The sequence below is a fragment of the Apis mellifera genome, linkage group LG6 (assembly GCF_003254395.2).
Source record: "Apis mellifera strain DH4 linkage group LG6, Amel_HAv3.1, whole genome shotgun sequence".
Classification (NCBI taxonomy): domain Eukaryota; kingdom Metazoa; phylum Arthropoda; class Insecta; order Hymenoptera; family Apidae; genus Apis; species Apis mellifera.
This window is the reverse complement of record NC_037643.1, coordinates 9,379,537-9,397,411: the sequence shown is the minus strand read 5'-3', so window position 1 is coordinate 9,397,411 and position 17,875 is coordinate 9,379,537. Positions and strand designations below refer to the sequence as shown.

Sequence of the window (17,875 nt, the reverse complement as noted above, 5' to 3'; positions counted from 1 at the left end):
ACCAATACCCTATACACTCGTGCCTATACACACACACACACACATACACTCGTATACACGCGCCTCGTGGAATCGTATATACACCTGTATATACATCATCGTCCACGGGATTAAATACTAAACATTCCAGCCGACTGATTACTTTACAACCGCCAATAAAACAGCAACGATTACGCACTGTCACGATCAACGACAATGGACGACTCAATGGAGGGAACGGGGCTCCACGGATGAAGAGATCCGGCGATATGATCTCGCGAAGTTTCTCGGCGATCATAAACGCTCTCTGCCTATACGAACCTCATTTCTCTCCCTCCCTCCCTCTCTCTCTCTCTCTCCTCTCCATCGGTTTATCCGCTCATTCGTTGGCGAAGCGAAGCGAGAGTGGCCGGTCGCCATGGCGTACAGCCGGGGCATCATAAGTCTCGCGCAATTATAGTTTCCGTATTTTCTTAAGCAGCCGGGAGGATCGGCCGGTAATGAATCACGCGGACAGTATAATGCGTACATGCGCGCGCATTGTAATGCACGGTGTAAAAACCGCCACGCAGAAAGTGTACGGGGTTTAAGTTTTGCGGCCGTTGCGCTGCTGGCAATAAATAACGCGGTCGGCCGCCGAAGACGAACGGAGAACGGTTGAAAGGGCCAAGGAGAGAGAGAGAGAGAGAGAGAGAGATAGAGAGGAGGAGGAGTAAGAGATAGAAGGACGCAGGGAAGAAATCGAGCGAAACTGGAGGCTGAGCTGAGAAGGAGGAAAGAGCGAAAAGGAGAAAGGGGACGAAGCAGGACCGATGCGTGGAACAGGAGCGGATAGGAAGAAGCTGGCCGGGCGAGGAGCTGGCAGATGAGGAAGAGTTTTATTTGCGTATTTATATCACGCGTGGAGAGACAGAGAGTTACGTTAAAAGCGAGCGTTGCACAATGGATTTACCATTATCCGTCTCACCTTCTTCTAACGCGTACGTGTGCATATTCGAACGGCCACTCCTTTCTTCCCTCTTTCTCTCCTTCTCCCTCCTCCCCCTCCCTCGAAAGAGAGCCGCGTCGTTAGAGCGTGCGAGAATGCAGCGACGTCTTGTTTCCTTGCCGAGGCAATCTCTCGCTGATAAGTCGAAGCACGGGGATGAAACTAACGAAACTACCCGTCCTATCTCGCGTACACTAGATGGAATCGTTTCCTCCCTCGGTTCTCAACTCGCCACCAGATTCTTCTCCCTGGCCGGTTTACGAACGAATTGCCGCGGCACAACGGCAAGCGTGAACGATTGCGCGCAATTACTCTGCCCTGCGACTCCGCCATCCTTTATTCCTGATAAAGGAAAAATCGGGAGAGAGAGAGAGAGAGGAGCTCGGCCGGTCGAGTATGCTAATACGGCAACGCGAAAGCGTTGGAGGAATTCGAAGCCCGTGTTCCGAATTACTTTCTCACTGTCATCGAGGCAAATTAGACGGCCATTAAGTCCGCCCGAGGGCCACCTCTATTCGTCTTTCTGGCGGGGGAGGGGGAGGGAGGGAGGAAAAAATGCGACTGCACGGTCCGGACTGCTCGGGAGCCCGAGCATTTGTCATCGTCCACTTCGAGCGCGTCCACGAAAGCTCACTTACGAACGGACCACCGAGCCAACGTGTCGCGTCGTCGTCGTCGTCGCCGCCGTCGTTCGGTTAGATCGTGATTTCCGTTCCACTGTGCCGCTCCTCCGGGTCATCAGTCACTTGTGAAATATCGCCGTCACTTTCGAGAGACGGACGCGTGGCTACCTGCGCGCTACCTTGAGAAGAACCGTAGCCGGAAGAAACGGGCGAAGAGTAGAATTCGAGATGTCCGTCAACAAACACGAGCGTTCGAATCGGTGTGGCCGATTTCACTTTTCGCGAAACGAAAAAAGAAAAAAGGAAAGAAAAGAAAGAAAAGTATTGCAGCGATGCATTAGAAAGTGGCGGGTAACCTGTAATCAAGACGTCTAGAACGCGGGAATATCGCGGAGAAAAGTGTCCATTCGGATAGACTTGGTGGAAGGAATCGGTGGCCGGCAACCGATTATTATTAAATAGCCACCGTGATCGGTCGTTGGAGATAGGATACGTTTTCAACTCTCCTATCTCTATATTTCTCTCTCTCTCTCTCCTGTTTCTTCCATTTCTTCCATAGATCAGCGTGCGCTGCTGCCCCCTCTTTCCCTTTTCCTCCCCGTGTTCTCGGCAATTTAAATTACGATACGTTGCTGCACAGTCGCACTCGTATCCATTCGGGACACAATGGCCGTTCGATTGCTTTCCACGAGTCACGCGTAACGATCTCTTCTATCTCGGATCGTCGGCCTCCTCTCCCTACTGTCCGCTTTGTGCGCGTATTCCGCGAAACACGGTTGCCGATCGTCAGTGACCAGAAGCGGTCTTCTGCGATCGCCTGCGGCCGATGCCGCTTCGACTGTGCAACGAGATAAGGTATACAGGGTGGTCGAAGCGGTTCGAGTTGGATTTATGTCGAGTCTAAAGTATTCCAGATTGCGTGTTATTATTATACATTAAGTTATTACGATTTTTTTTTTTTTTTAATCGGCTCGAATGAGTATTAGAGTCGGTTGTAATAACTGCGCGCCAGGTGACAGTATTGAAATATTGCGCGTAATTTACAATCGATACAGGCCTCGATCGGAAAAGTTGAGATTGCCAAGAATTAAACTTTTTCCATCGTAACCGGAACTGTGTATAATTCGTGTTATTATAAATCGCGTGTATTATAAAGTTAAGAAAATCGTTTTTGTCTAGTTTAGTCTAATTTGTTACAAAAAAGGAGAAGAGAAGAGAAGAGAAGAAAAGTGAAAAGTTGAATTAGAGGCATTGATTTCTGTATGAATGGTGTTTATAATCGCGTTGTTTATGTAAGGAACTACTTCTTGGAATTAATTAAACTGGAAAGGCGAAAGAAATTCTACTATTCATCTAACAAATAGTAGCGCGGGTTTATACACTCTCATTTGCCGTTATTTATTCATCATTAGAGTTTTGTTTTTCACGATAAGATCAATCCGAGCTCGGAAACAATAATTGGAAAGGAAACTATTCAGGATCTCGTTAATTAAATATCACCGCAGTCTAGGATGATGATGTATAATTAGCGCTTTATAGACCACGGTTGCCTCTATTCATCATTCGAGCAGATCACTTTTGAATTTAACGAAATTTAAAAAAATTTATAAATCGTACAATATATATATATCTATCCTCGCAAAGCTAAAAATATTCTTCGACTCACTCACTTTTACTTCTCGTGCCTTCTCTTCGTCTCTTCCTCTTCGCCCGCATTAATCCACATAGCATCAAAAGACTGCACAGACGAACGTTATCTAGCCGCGCAACAGCGGAATCGTACACGATCACTGGCAGAAAAAAGGGAGGCAAGAAAAAGGAGACAAGTATACGGCAAGATCGCCCTCCCTCCTCCTCCTCCTCCTCCTCCTCTCCCTCCCTCTCCCCGTAAGAGGAAACGGCGGCCGAGCGGAGTGTACGGCCGAGTATCGTCCCATTGTTGTTTGTCTTGCTGAATATTTTAATTGGACGTAGGCCCCGCCGCGCGTTATTTATCGTCTAACAATGGCTGCAAGACTGGTAATTAATTACGTTGTTTTGTGTTACTTTATATAAAGATAGCAGGTCGATAGGAGTTAACCGGCGGAGAGCAACAATGGTATACAATGCGCAATTAGCGGGAGCGCCTCCCCGGAGAACAATGCGCAGTCGTCGGACGGTGTCCGTGTGCTGGTTGCGTGCCGCGCAGGTATTATCGGCCCTCTGCTGCGCATACTTGTGTGCGATCCTTCGTACGCGCGTGTACCACGGCCACGAGTGTGTACGTGCAAGTATATATATATATATTAAATATAAGCGTGCACACGAAACGTATGATCCTGTGGATATACGGCTCGTTCTCTGGACGTAAGAATACTCTTTCTCTCGGAAGTTTGAATTTTTGATCGCGTTACGTATCGAGAGGACAGGTGTCCGGCGATAATAGGCCGTTCTTTCACCGGGCAAACCGTATCCGTCTGATTTTTATCAGGTGTATGCAAATGCGCGAATAACCGTGATTAATTGCATTGTGCTGAAACGAATAACGTGGAACGATATCTAGCGATTCGTATCTTTTCTCGATCTCTGTTTGTTTTTCTCTCTTTCTCTCTCTCTCTCGATATTTTATTCCTTCTCTTTCTTCTTCTTCTTCTTCTTTTTTTTTCGCAAGTTAATAAAACTCGTGTACGACGTCCGTTTAATGAAGACAAATCGTTGGAAAAACTCGCGCATTTTTGTCTTATCGTTAATTGCGTAATTTCGGGGTTGCTCGTGTTGGTTTTGTAATTGAAATAATTAAGGAGGACGGTACGGATCAAATTGAATTTGCCGTTGAACGGAATAATGCGAAACGCAATTAAGGAATCTACGGAAATGCAGCGACCGGCCGTTTTGTGCGATTACCGGTTTCGGACGGTTTCAGGGCTGTCTCGCATTATTATTTTTCCTGATGGAATTATATCAACGATTTCCCCGTTGAAATTGCTTCCTGCTCGTTTGGCGAAATACGCAGAAAAATCGGACCACCGATGCTTTCACCGCTCTCGTTCGCTCGTTCGCTAACGTTCGCTTGCCACCGATTCGAAGGGTAATTAATTTTAAATTAATTATTCCGTGCGATGTAGCGATGTTTTTTAAATCTTAATCGACGAAGAATTTTTAATAATTGGTTTCATTAACGGCGAACGAGGCATAATGCGAATTTCAGCTGTCCGACTTGATAACAATTTCACACTATAGAGTAGAAAATTTATAGCTATTTCTTTTTTTTTTTTTTTTTTTTTTAAGTTGCATACGAAACATTTATTGCAGAAAGAATCTAGTAATGATTAAATTAAATTTCTTAACATCGCTTTCCATTTATCTGAAAAGTTTAATTTCTTTTTTTCTAGTTAATTAAATTACAATTTTTTTTTTATTATTTACACCTCGTTAATAATCTTATTACGTGTAGAAATGATGTGAAAATATGTTTTTCGAATTAATAACCAGATAATATAAGTATAAATATCGAGCATTAAATTGGAAAATTTATTAGCGCGTGTGCAACTCCTTTTAACGTTTCTTTTTTTTTTTCTTTTTTTTTTGCGTTCATATAGATAGATAAATTGATAATCGTATCAATTATACGTATAAATTTTATCAATTCTTTCGCGTTTTTATTTATCCGCACGCAAAGTTTATTGTGACACGTTTAATGTAATATCGCAGAAATTTAAAACACACTTAACGAAACTTCATATATCATTCAACTTATTGATATATCTTAATTTCCTCAAGTGTATTCAATCATCTCGATTAAAATAATACCGAGATATGACGAATGATCGATCATTTTTACATTTGTAAAAATTAAAAAATTTTCCTTCTTCGCGATGTAAAATCATTTCCACGTTCATTTCTACACGACTTAAAAATTAACTCTCGCCTATATTCGAGGGAATATATTATAATTGATTAAAGATTAAATAACTTCTATCAAATATCTCGCTTAATTTAATTATAAAAAAGAAAAAAAGAAAATCTCGTTTAATCCATTTGATGCGAGGAAAAAAATTCCATCACCGTCGCTCTTTTTTTCCCCGGGGCGGGGAATGCTACATGCGGTTCACGTCTCGTTTATCTTTAAAGCTTTAATTCTCCGGTGACGGGACACGCGCTGCCAATCACGCCGCATTTACATGAGAAAGGTCAGTTTCATTGACTTCACTTAGAGGGGTGGCAGGAGCCGCGTGGTGGGCGATGAGATGAATAGCCCGAAGGTGAACGTCAATGTCACTAGGTTTCTGGGCGAAAACGCCCAAGTAAATGCAATTACGGGTGAAATCAATGAAAGGGCTTCGCAATAGTATTGATCGGCGTGACGTAACTATTGGCCCACCGTTATCGCCGATTTGAATGGGCCGTAATAGGAGTTCCGTTGCAGAACAGAAAAATTCAATTCCATTTCCCTTCCGTCCTCGTCTTTTCTAACGCGCCCCCCTCCCGGGGAAAAAAACGTGAAACTCTATCGACCGAGTAATCGCCGCTTCAAAAAAATTATCTTAATTACGATCTCGAACATTTCATTCTCCTTTTTCTCTATCATTTCATTTCTGTGTGCCGTAGCCATATCATTCTCTTAATCGTAAAAAAAAAGGAAAGGAAAGGAAAAAAATAGAAGCGTTATTTCCATCGGAGTTGGTCGATCAGGCACAAAAGAAGCATTGCTAATGGCGTTACGTCACTGTTTGTAACAGCTCTAAGGACAATGCGTAGGAGTTTCGACTGCTGGAGCAATAGCGTTCTTTAATCACGAGATTATACCAATTAAATCGGAATACAATAGGAAAAACGAAGCTTTGTTTTGAAACGAGCATATTTCTTTCTCCTTCGTTCAATAGCGTTACCTAATGTATATCAATTAGGCAGGTAACGATCTTCTCTTTATCTTGACGCGTAAAAAAAAAAAAAATATTACGTAAATCCTCTATATTTACCTCGAAAACATTCTTAACATAAAATGATCGCGAATATATGTAATATTATTGGCATAAAGCGAACACTTTATTTAAAATTTATTCCTATCTTCGAATTGCCGTTTCACACAAACTCGTTTTAATCAACATTCAAACCTAAAAATCCCAACTGACGAAAATTAACAATCTTTAACCATCGACCTTAACTCGCTATATATATATTGTACGCGTACACCTTCGTGATTTCTCGAAGGAAGCGCTATCCGCGCAACCTTTGTTCCCCTGCTCGGTCAGGGTCGTGTCGGCGCGAGAGGTCAACGCGCGCGTGTATCACGGAGGAGAGAAAGGAAAAGCAACGGCGGCGGCGGCACAATCGTCGCCCAATTAACTCCGTCGTCGGAGGGCTTCCCTCTCTCTTGGCAAACCGCAACAATAACCCGTGGTCGTGGAGGGTCGGCGTGGCAGCCACCCTCGGCGTGTCGAGGTGTGAGGGCGAGGCGACGAGATGAGAAGCTGCACCACACCCCTTCGACGACGCGACAAAGTCTCACGGGGTTGTCGTTGGGGGAGGGGGGGACAAGTGAGAAGCACAGACACGACACTTCATCAGGCAGCCGGCATTGTCATTTATATGCGCGATACGTGCAACGCCCTTTGTGACTTTTTCTCTCTCTTTCTCTCGCGCGTATTCTTGCATCTTCCTCTCCGTCCCTCCACGGCCTAACCATCGTTAGTCGCGATCGCGTGCGTACAACGTTGCGACGAAACGGCAGCAGCAACGACGACGACGACAACGACTACGTCCTCTTTAGAAATTTGTTTCTTTGTCTGGCCACGCTCTTTTTTCTTCCCTTTGTCCGTTGTCATTTGCCATCGTTTTCGTCGTCGTCGTCGACGTCGCGAGCCTCGTTCTCTTCTCTCGTGCGCTCGCGCCGAGATTACGCGCCGCGTAAAATAAAATAAAAAAGGGAGGGGAGGGGGAAGAAAAAGAGCGTTCGCCTCCTCTGCTCATCGTGACCCTTCGCTCTCGACCAGGGTGGATGATGTCGAGGCTCGACAATGGTATTCGCGGCTACAAACGGTGGCTTAGAGAGGGAATGGCGCGAACGAGCGCGTTCATTTGCTCGCCGATCGCTGCCAAGTCTCTTTTCTTTTCTTTCTTTTTTTTTTTTTTTCGAACTCGGTCATGCCTCTTTCTCCATTTTGCGATTCGTTGTTTGTCGAATCGTTCCACACCGTGCTTCTTCCCCCACCGGGTTTTCTCTCTTTTCACCGGTTTGATTTCAAGGGTTGAGCCTCATTTTATTTATGTTTTCACGATTGCTCCTGCATATTTTCGAACTTTCTTTCTTTCTTTTTGCATTTCGAAAATGCAGCAGTAAAAATGTACGAAATATTTTCTTCGATCTTTTAGATTTCTGATTCTTAATTTCAATATCATTACAAAATTGAAATTACTCGTTGAATTACATTGAATATAAGTATTATTCAGTATTATATTAATACACAACTGTCGCAACGACAATTTCAATCTCTTTTCGAACACGTCAAACAGCAAGGAACAAACTTCCAAAATCCTCCTTCCTTCTCTCCTCCACCACCATCATTCAAAACCTTGGGCCGTATCCATCCACATCGGATTAATTTGCATATATTCCCCGCTACTAAGACAAAGACCCCGTCGGGAACGGCGCAAGTTTGTCGAAATACGTGTTACACATGACGTGCATACACGCGGAGCCGAGGCAAAAGGAGGAGGAGGAGGAGGAGGAGAGGAGCGTTGGAATCTCGCGAGTGGGCATTTGCATGGAAATGGCCGCGACTTAACGTATCCTTGCCGCGCTCTCTGCTCTCGAGTTTCGGGCAGAGTAATTGCAATAATTGTCGCGGGCTCGTATTGTTCGTCCACTTGGAGGAGAGAGACGGAGCGGAGAGAGATACATTCCCCGCATATGGAACAAGCGGCCGCTTGATTCTAGCCTGATTGTTCCATTCTCAGAGTTCCACCACCCCCTTCTCTCTCTCTCTCTCTCTCTCTCTCTCTCTCTCTCTCTCTCTCTCTCTCTCTCTCTCTCTCTCTCTCTCTCTCTCTCTCTCCCAGCCTCCTCCACACACAGAGTCGCGCATCGAGAAAACCGTATCCGTCCATCCGTGTCCGTCGATTCGTATATATACACACATATGTATATATCTGTTGCCGTACGTACATACACAGAGGAGGAGGAGGAGGAGGAGGACGAAGTGGCGAGTCCGCTTCCGTGACGGTTTTGCGGGCCGCCTAACCTAACAACCCTCTCTGCCGCCAGACGACGATGGTGGCAGAGACGAAAACGAAACAATCACCGATTCCTTCATACGTGATTGCCCGTATTGTCTGCCACCGGTGGCCCGACAATGGGCCGACGGTTTATCACGCCGTCCCCTGCCTGCTCCCTTTTCAAGACACACACCCCTCCCCCGCGCAACGTGCCAGCACAACGCTTGTTGGACACACCGAAGGGGGGGAAGGCCAAAAAAGAGTATATCGAGGTCGCCGCGATATAAAATTCGAAAATAATCCTCGACGAGATTTAATTCGATCGAGAGTAATCTGTAATCGAATATCGTCTTCACGACACGATTCATCACCGATTTCGATCCCTCGGTTCGAAGATCGTTTCTCTTCTTCTTCTTCTTCCGTTCGTTTCTCTCGTGCGCCCACTTTCGATTGTTGCCTCGATTCTCCCTCCTTCCCGTTCGATCTCACCCTCGTGTCGCCGTTCCGTACCGGCCACAAATAAAAATAAAAGCAATTAAATATCTTAATTAAGGCTATTAATCAAGCTGTCGGGACGTGCGGCTACCGTACGGCTCTGATTCAGGAATGGCAGCGGTTTCTTGCTGCTGCTGCTGCAACTCTCCTCCCTCCTCGCCTCTCGCTCGGCTAACTACGCCACGGTTACATATTATATTCCAAGCACACCGATCCCCGGATTCCGTGGAATGCCACGTATAACCGATCGATCGATCGATCGATCGATCGTGCATTGCGTCAAACTCGGTTGCCCGTTTTCGGGGGGCAATCGAAGCAACGATTCCCTTAGAAATTTTCCATCCAACCGATCCCCTCGCGTGCCTTTTGCTGCGAGTTCGCGTGACCACGACCATGTATAAGAAGCGGAGAAGGAACGAGAGAGCGGGGACGTTGAAATTTATGCGGTTATTATGCGATCGAATCGGTTGCCGACGTTACACCGATTGTCTCGTTGCTCTGCCGAGAGGCTTGGAACAGTGAGTAAGCTAATCGTTGCACTCTGTACGGTGAGTCTTATCGGCCTGCCACCAATGTTGACGGACTCTTGAAACCGTTGAGTTTCTAAACTCTGCTCGTTTCGATTTCAGAGGCGCAAGGATTGATTTAAGAGGAAGGGATTTTGGAAGATTGGATTTACCGGATATATCGAAACGAAGGATTTATCAATTTCTAAATTTATCGGTTCCGTTAATTAATTAATTTAATTCATTTCAAGACGATGCAAATTTATGCTTTCCCGCTACTTTCTAAGAGAGATCTAGCCAAGGAGCTATGGAAACGTGTTGTTCGAAATATAAATTACGTGTTCAATTCACTGATTTCCATTTAACGTATTATCCAATTTTTTTTTACCAAATTCCCTCTCGAAATTTTCACTTCTGTTCCACAGTTGTTGGCCCCAAACCCAATTACCTACCTCTCGTACAACTCGCGATGACTCGTAAAATTAATTCAATCCCGCAAGGTTCAACATTGCGCGTCGCAAGAAAAACCGTGTAAAATCCCGTGCATGGTTCCCAAACTTTTCATTCCCAGTTGACGTGCACATCGTACACGCTTGCGCGTATCAAAGTAAAAATTTCGAATTATCCTCGAATCGTATCCTCGATGCGCCCGAGGCGATTTTTACGCGCACCCTTCGTCTCTTCCCCTCGTAGAAGAAGAGAGGCGTAGCAAAAAGCGTTGCCACGAAGCCGCCTCCTCCTCTCCACCACAGAGAAACGTGGAAAAACGAAATTGCCGAGTCCTCGCCGCGAGCCATCCCTCCAAATTCCCCGAATCGAAACAAAGATGTAATTTCTCTCGTGGCCGCGTCACAATATCCACGATTCGTTACCTAATGAGCTTCGAGCTTCTTCTTCTTCTTCGAGTTGTGTATCCCTTCAAGGATTGGCGTGAAACAAATGATCGAATTGGGTGATATGATCATTCTTTTTTTATAATTAATGATGAGAAAGATTTTGATTCGATAAATGGATATTGGATGAGAATGTGTATTTAATCAAGGTAATTTGCGTTAAATGATATTTATTCGTAGACGAATGTTATTTATTTTACGATTAAACCTTGTAATTATTATAAAAGTTTCTATAAAATAAAAAGCTTATAAATAGAAATTCAAACAGAGAGATTTCCTTATTCTTCGAATATCGCGTATACTCTCTCTCTCTTTCTCTACATTTTACAATGTTTAAATTTCATCAAATAAACCCATAAACATCCGGAGAGAAGTCTAGTAATTATTTTTAGCGTGGCAAGAGGCAGTAATCGTGGAAAAGAAAAGGAAAAAGGAAAAAGGAAAGAAAAAGTAAGAAAAATATTTATTTTTCAATTGCATTGCTCGTAAATTTTATACAATGTTAATGGAAAACATAATAACGTATTAACGCGATATATCTGCAATAACCTTGAAAATTATTGTGCGGATTGCAACGAATAAATTTCATTCCGAAAGAATATCTCAATTAGCACACAACGTAAACAGGAAAGGAATCGTCGATGAAATGCGCGCGTCTAAACGCAAACAACCACATCGTATATATACACATAGAGAGAGAGAGAGAGAGAGAGAGAGAGGAAAAAAAGAGATTAAAACACTTCACGCTATTAATTAATAGAAAAAAAGGAAACAACTCGCAAAGATTCCCCCTCCTCGTAATAATCTCTCTCGTAATAGGGATACCCCCTTTTTCAAATGTATATACACATATATATATATATATACACTCGTAATAAAATGGCTGTGTTTATTTGCATTGCATAAAGAGTTGAAGGAGCGAGCGTAACCCGGCCACCGTTTTCATTATTCAGTCACAGTTCCTTACTTATCCGCTTCACTTTTTCCTTCTGAATGCTACTCGGGTACCGGTGCGCGTTTCACGGTAATAGCCACCGACAAAGGCGTTTCGGGAAAAGTAAGTAATAGAAGCCGTGGAAAATCGTAATCGCCGGCTCGTTGCGAGTGGCTTGGAGCGTTTCCTTTTCTAATTATACGCGCCAGGATGGCCAGCCAGTAGACCTGGTCTACGTCTAATTGGTCTAATGGATTCTAAAGTGGAGGAGGGGGAGGGTGGTGGTCGGTGTAAGTCGCTCTCTTAATTGATTCGATCGTCTCCTCGGCGGAACGCCCCCCGTTTGTTGTTGTTGTATAGGTCGACGGATAGAGAGGCCGGGATTCCTCGCGATTCCTCCCGCGTTAATCTCGGTTGTTTCTCCTCCCAAGCTTTTACTCGATGTGGATATCGACCTCTTTAGATATCGGATCCCACCCTGAAAGCTTTTCCCCGATATTTTGTTCCGATAGATCCTAGCTTATCTAATTAAGAGGTTGAAGTTGGGGAAGAGAGAAGAAAAGGGAAGCAGAGAAAGGAAAGAACGATGGATTCTTTCAGCGTGAATCCTTTTTTTATTTAAAATAAAACTCGCACGATTATTTATTACGACGATTTTATTTATGTCATCGTCGTTAATTGTCGATAAAATAATCTTGGGAACGAGAAAGATGGTAGAAATTTTCGATCAGTTCGAATAGCGGGTTAATAATTGGCAAATTAATTCGAATAATAATTCTCCAAAGAGAAGAGGATAGGTGACGCGCGTTTATACGAGTTTCCGCAACAACTTCGTGGCGGCACAAAACTTGTTTATCCATGAAGATTCTCTCGAGATTGCATATAGTCCGTAAATAACGTTAAACACCGATGAGATAAATCGCGAGACCTATCGAAGATGGTCGGCTGGGCGAGGAGGGATTCCTGAAAAACGTGGATCAATCTGAAAAATGAGCAGAAAATCATCGCGCTCGTACCACCGCTCGCTCGTAATTTTACTCCCGCCTCGATCGTTGCGTACGTGACGGGAATGATTGATACCCCACCTTGGCCGGTCAGTTTTCAATCGGTTAACCTTTATATCATTCCAAGTTTAATCTCTCTGCATTCAACGCGTTCGAAAAGTCTGCCCGAGTTTTTCTCGTTTCTATTCAATCCAGCCAGGATGATATAATTTCCATCTCTTCGTCGCGAAGAGAAAATTTCTAGATCTTCAAACTCTATGCTATATTGTAAATATTTTTATATCTGTAATAAAATTCTTGTTCGAGAAATTAATTTCATCTATCTGATTCCATCTAGATATTAAGAAAGTATCTGCATTAAAACAATTCAACTGTACAAGAATTTCATTACATCGAAACGTAATATACAAACAGTTTCAAAGTCTGGATTTCGAGCAACTTCATTTATCAATTCATCTCTCCAAATCAAAAATTTTCAAATTCTTTCGATCTCTAATAAAAAAAAATTTCTCTTTTGTCAAAAAAAATAACACGAAAACTATACAATTATTACGAGATCGCGTTCCACTTAACGTGTCGTTAATCTCGGCCTCCCCTCCCCTTTCGTAACTATCTACGAGCTTTCGAGTTACGAAAGGATCCCGATTTATCGTGGACGCGCGCGCGCGGTAAAAAATCTTGTAACGGACGGCCGCATCGCCTCGTACCTCCCGTGCAATCTGTTGAAACGTCCCCTCCGTTAATTGGTACGTCGCGATCCGCTAGTTGGAACGGTGCGCGCGTCGCCGATAGCCGATACAGGCCGATTAGTCTTCTTCGTGGGTGTACACACCCGATCCCCTTCCACCGGGCGGAGGATCGTTTCCAACTCGTGCCGATTAAATCGTGCGGCCGTGGTATCGTGACCTCCACTCCCCGCCGGTGAAAGTGGCGGTAACGAAAAAAAGGGCGTGCATCGTGTACGCTTTTATGAATGACGCTGTCGTGCGGCTCGCCTCTCCACGCACGTGTACGCCGTACGCGTGCGCTCGTCGAAGTTTTATTAAGTTTTTCTCCGGAACTAGTAGTCTTTTCTACGCGAGACGTGGCAATTTTATTCGTTTCATCGGAAAATAAATCGGATAAATTTAATTATTCATCGATTATAAGTTTTGTAATGATTATAGGATTGTTGTAATAATAATTGTGTTTGATTTATGTATATCGTCGAATTAAGTTTTCCTACAGAACTAGTCTTTTCTATGCGAGACGTGGCAATTTTATCGCGTTTCATCGGAAAATAAATCGGATAAATTTAATTATTCATCGATTATAAGTTTTGTAATGATTATGGTGATAGGATTGTTGTAATAATAATTGTGTTTGATTTATGTATATCGTCGAATTAAGTTTTTCTCCGGAACTAGTAGTCTTTTCTACGCGAGACGTGGCAATTTTATCGCGTTTCATCGGAAAATAAATCGGATAAATTTAATTAATTATTGATTATAATTTTTGTAATGATTATGGTGATAGGATTGTTGTAATAATAATTGTGTTTGATTTATGTATATCAGGTGTGAAAGTAACTTCCTTTTCGGAATATTTTCGAATAATTCATAAACTTTTTCGATGCAACGATCATCGTCTTCCAAATTAAAATTACCGGTTTTATAATTTTGCGTGTTCTGTAAGATACAGCGTCCACTCATAAACCGTTTTGATAGTTTCGACAGTTGATTTCCTAAGCTGGAATGGAAAAACTAAGCAAAATGACGCGAGTATCACTTGAAATTGTTGCGAAAGAAAGTTTCGAATTTAGTCAAAAGTTATGATTATCGTAGAAAAAAAGGGGAAGGAAATATATATCAAGATTTCTAATGTCCATCTCGCTTTATTCGAGCAAAACAAAAATGTACAAGTATGCGTGTATATCTTATTCATTTCTTTCTAAAAGCGTAGTCAAATCGCAACACGGAAGAAGAAGGGGGTTGGAGGAGGAGGTTGGGGAGGTTGCGACGTAAGGCATGGAAGGGGAGAGAGGGAGGAAAGGTGGTATAGAGAGAGAGAAAGCGAGGAGGAGGGAGGGTGGGGCACAGCGTGGCGCTACGTTGTGATGTAATTAGGTTGTCTGGAACACTCACGTCACGTCACACGGCGCGGTGCAAGGCGGACGAAGACATAATGCTCGTCTATAGCTCCTGCTTTCCTTCGTCTCGAGAGTTCCTCGAGCCGACGCAGCGTCTCAGAATCGCCCATCTATCGCTTTTCCATCCCTCCCCCTATCCACACCTATTCAACCAGCCTTCGTTCCAACCACATTTCTGTTACCGCGAGCGCTAATAATGTCGACAATAATTAGTCCCCCTTGTCCTAAGAATCTGTCACCTGGGTTCGCGATTTCCCCATTCATTCTTTTTTTTTTTTTTTTTCAATTATTCATACGGCTAGGGGTGAAAATATTTTAAGGAAATTCGACGTGAATTTGATTTTTTTTCTTTTTTCTTAGTTTATTTGATATTTATCGGTAAGATGATGATAATTTTATTAAAATAAATTCGAACGTTATCGGTCAATCGTATCGATCCTTTCAAATTATCAAAAATCTATTCCCATATATTAGATACTCGCGATGGATGTTCTGATTAAACTAATTTGTATACGAAATTTCGTGTAAATCGTAGGTTTGCAGGTTGTAGATTAGATATCGAACGAATAATTCAAAATAATCTAGAATTCCTAATCGATACGTATAAATTAAAAAAATGTATCCGATAATTTCATTTTGGTTTCCCTCTCCCTCGAAAAATTTCACGTAAACTTATATAATAAACTTATAATAAACGAATCGAGGATGAAAATAACGGGTGTCACTGCTGTTCCCTCCGAGACGTTCCAATCGCCTAATGAATTTTTTTTCCTCTTGCACACCTTAATCGAGCTTGATGCCCTCCTCACGAGAGAGGAGCGGGCAAATTAAGGCTCCCCTTGGGTCTCTTCGTTTCCTCCTCGCGCATTCGTTTAATGTAATCGCAACCTGTGCCGGGTGGTATAGAGCGCAAATAACACACTTTTGCCCTGTTTCTGAATTATGAACGTCTTCTTAGTAACGATGGTAAATACCTGTAATACCGCGCCTTCCTGGACAACATTGTATCCCGAAGTTACGGATTAAGAAACGAGAACACGGGGCGTGTGTTTATTGGTAAACACAAAGCGGCCCGATATGTTAATCGGGAAACATTGTATCGATACAAATTGCTATAAATCCTCCCGTCAAATTATTTTCCTTTCGAAAACCTGTAATCTTGGTTATTTGTTTAGAGAGAGAGAGAGAGAGAGAGAAAGAGAGAGAGAAGGGGTAGAAGTTTCTTATTATAAGTTTTTCGAAATATTTCTTGAAAGACTGTAAAATATTACAGATATCTATTTTTAGATTATTCACACATTATAATTCTATTTAGAATTAAATATAAAATGATTGTGTTTTGATGTACAATATATTAGGTTGGAAAGAAAGTTTTTATTGTTTTTGTTATTTTGATTTTTCGCTCTTTGATATTAATTTTATTTTCAAATTAGTTTTCCTTATTTCTCAGGGTTGAAAAATTCGAACAATTTTCTACTATTTCCTAGTTCCAGAATTCTGGAATTTTATTCAACCGGAATAACAAAACTTGTTTCTCGTTGGCAAAAGTGCATCGATTAATCTTTATTTATTTATTCCATGCATAATACAGAAAGAAGGAGAGAGATTCTCGATAATTCTTGAAAAATTGAATGTTACGTTATGATTACGCGCAAGTACAGAAGGGTGTACACTTGAGAAAAATGTAGAAGGAGCACGTAATAAAGGCTCATTAACCGGGATCTCTTTTCTCTTCTTTTCTTCTTCCCTTCTTTTCTTTCTCGAAGCTATCGGCCAAGTTAAACGCGTTTGCGACCGTTTATTAACGCGGACTGGCTTATAAGGAATACGAACACTTGTTACGTTTAAGGAACACGTTTATGGGATTTTACGTTTAAGGGACACGTTTCCTGGAACAACCAAGTGTACCAGCCTAGCAATTAAACGTTTGATAATCCATTGGATGCGCATTTTATGCGTAAAATATCCCTTCTGGGGGCGTTTAATTAGTGTATAATTTGGAGAATGATAGGGTAATTCTATTTTACGAGAAGATTGCGCTTGTGCGCGGGCATAAATTAACGATTTATCTATTATCCGACTCTCCTCTTTTCCATCTTCCCCCCTATGCTAGTATCGATCAAAAACTATCATCGATCGAAATTTCTACCAAAACATTGCCCATCATTTTTTAAAATTAACGAACAGATTTGAAGAGAAATTAAGTATCCATGCTATTCTTTTCTTTTCATATATAAACGTACGTAGCCTGTGATCAAAATTTCATTTGTATTTATAACACACATGTAACGTAGATGTAATGCAAGATAAAATATATATTTCCTTTTTTTTTTTTTGTTTCGTTTGGTTGTAATGAAATATCACGCCATATTCTTCCCGTCGAAAATCCAACGATCCGAGGAGGAGATGCAAACGCGAGGAAAAATATATTTTCGCATTTGTAAACGCGATCGAGCGAGGAAAAACGCGGATACAGGGCCGAGAGACAGGCAATCTTCGGATTTCCGCCCGTCCGCAGGCATCCTGCTCCCAGGATATGACTCGGCAACGAATTTATGCCCTCGCTTATGCCCTTATCAGTTCAACAGTGGTTGCGTGCATAGGGCTGTGCCCGCTGAATCTGGCAAAGAAGCAACTTCCGCGAGCGCCAAGTGAAACGAAATCGAGTTCTGTATTCAATCAAACAAGGATTCGCGGCTGCTAGGGCACGGGGGAGGGAGAATCAGTCAGGATGAGAGTGATGTTAGCAAACTGAGATTACTTTCCCGCCAGTTCTTCTCCTCTGTTTTTCTGAAAACTTGCTAGATTCGACTCTTAAATCCCTTAAATAAAACTTATCCCACTTTTTCCCCCCGAAATCTCCTTGGAATCTTTCTCGTTTCGATTTTTTTTTTTTTATCTAGCAACAACTCTTTAATTCGTTTAGAAAAAAGGATCTGAAAAGAGGGATCTCGATTAAATATTGTGCAAAGTATTAGAAAGAGGAAAAAACGAGATAGGAGTCTTAAGGGTTGAAAAAGGATTGAATTCCGCGATCCTCGAACGAATCGATATTTTTGTAAACGTTCGTTTAACGATAGAATATCGGTATAAAAGAGTATGTAGGGTCAGAATTGATCGAGATCTTATCG

At 42.5% G+C, this 17,875-nt stretch overlaps 1 long non-coding RNA gene across 6 annotated transcripts in view; it reads left to right on the top strand.

Annotated features, from left to right (window-relative positions):
- Window positions 1-17,875, top strand: part of LOC100576868 — a 130,927-nt gene that overhangs the window by 58,954 nt on the left and 54,098 nt on the right. The gene's annotated exons all lie outside the window — the stretch shown is intronic.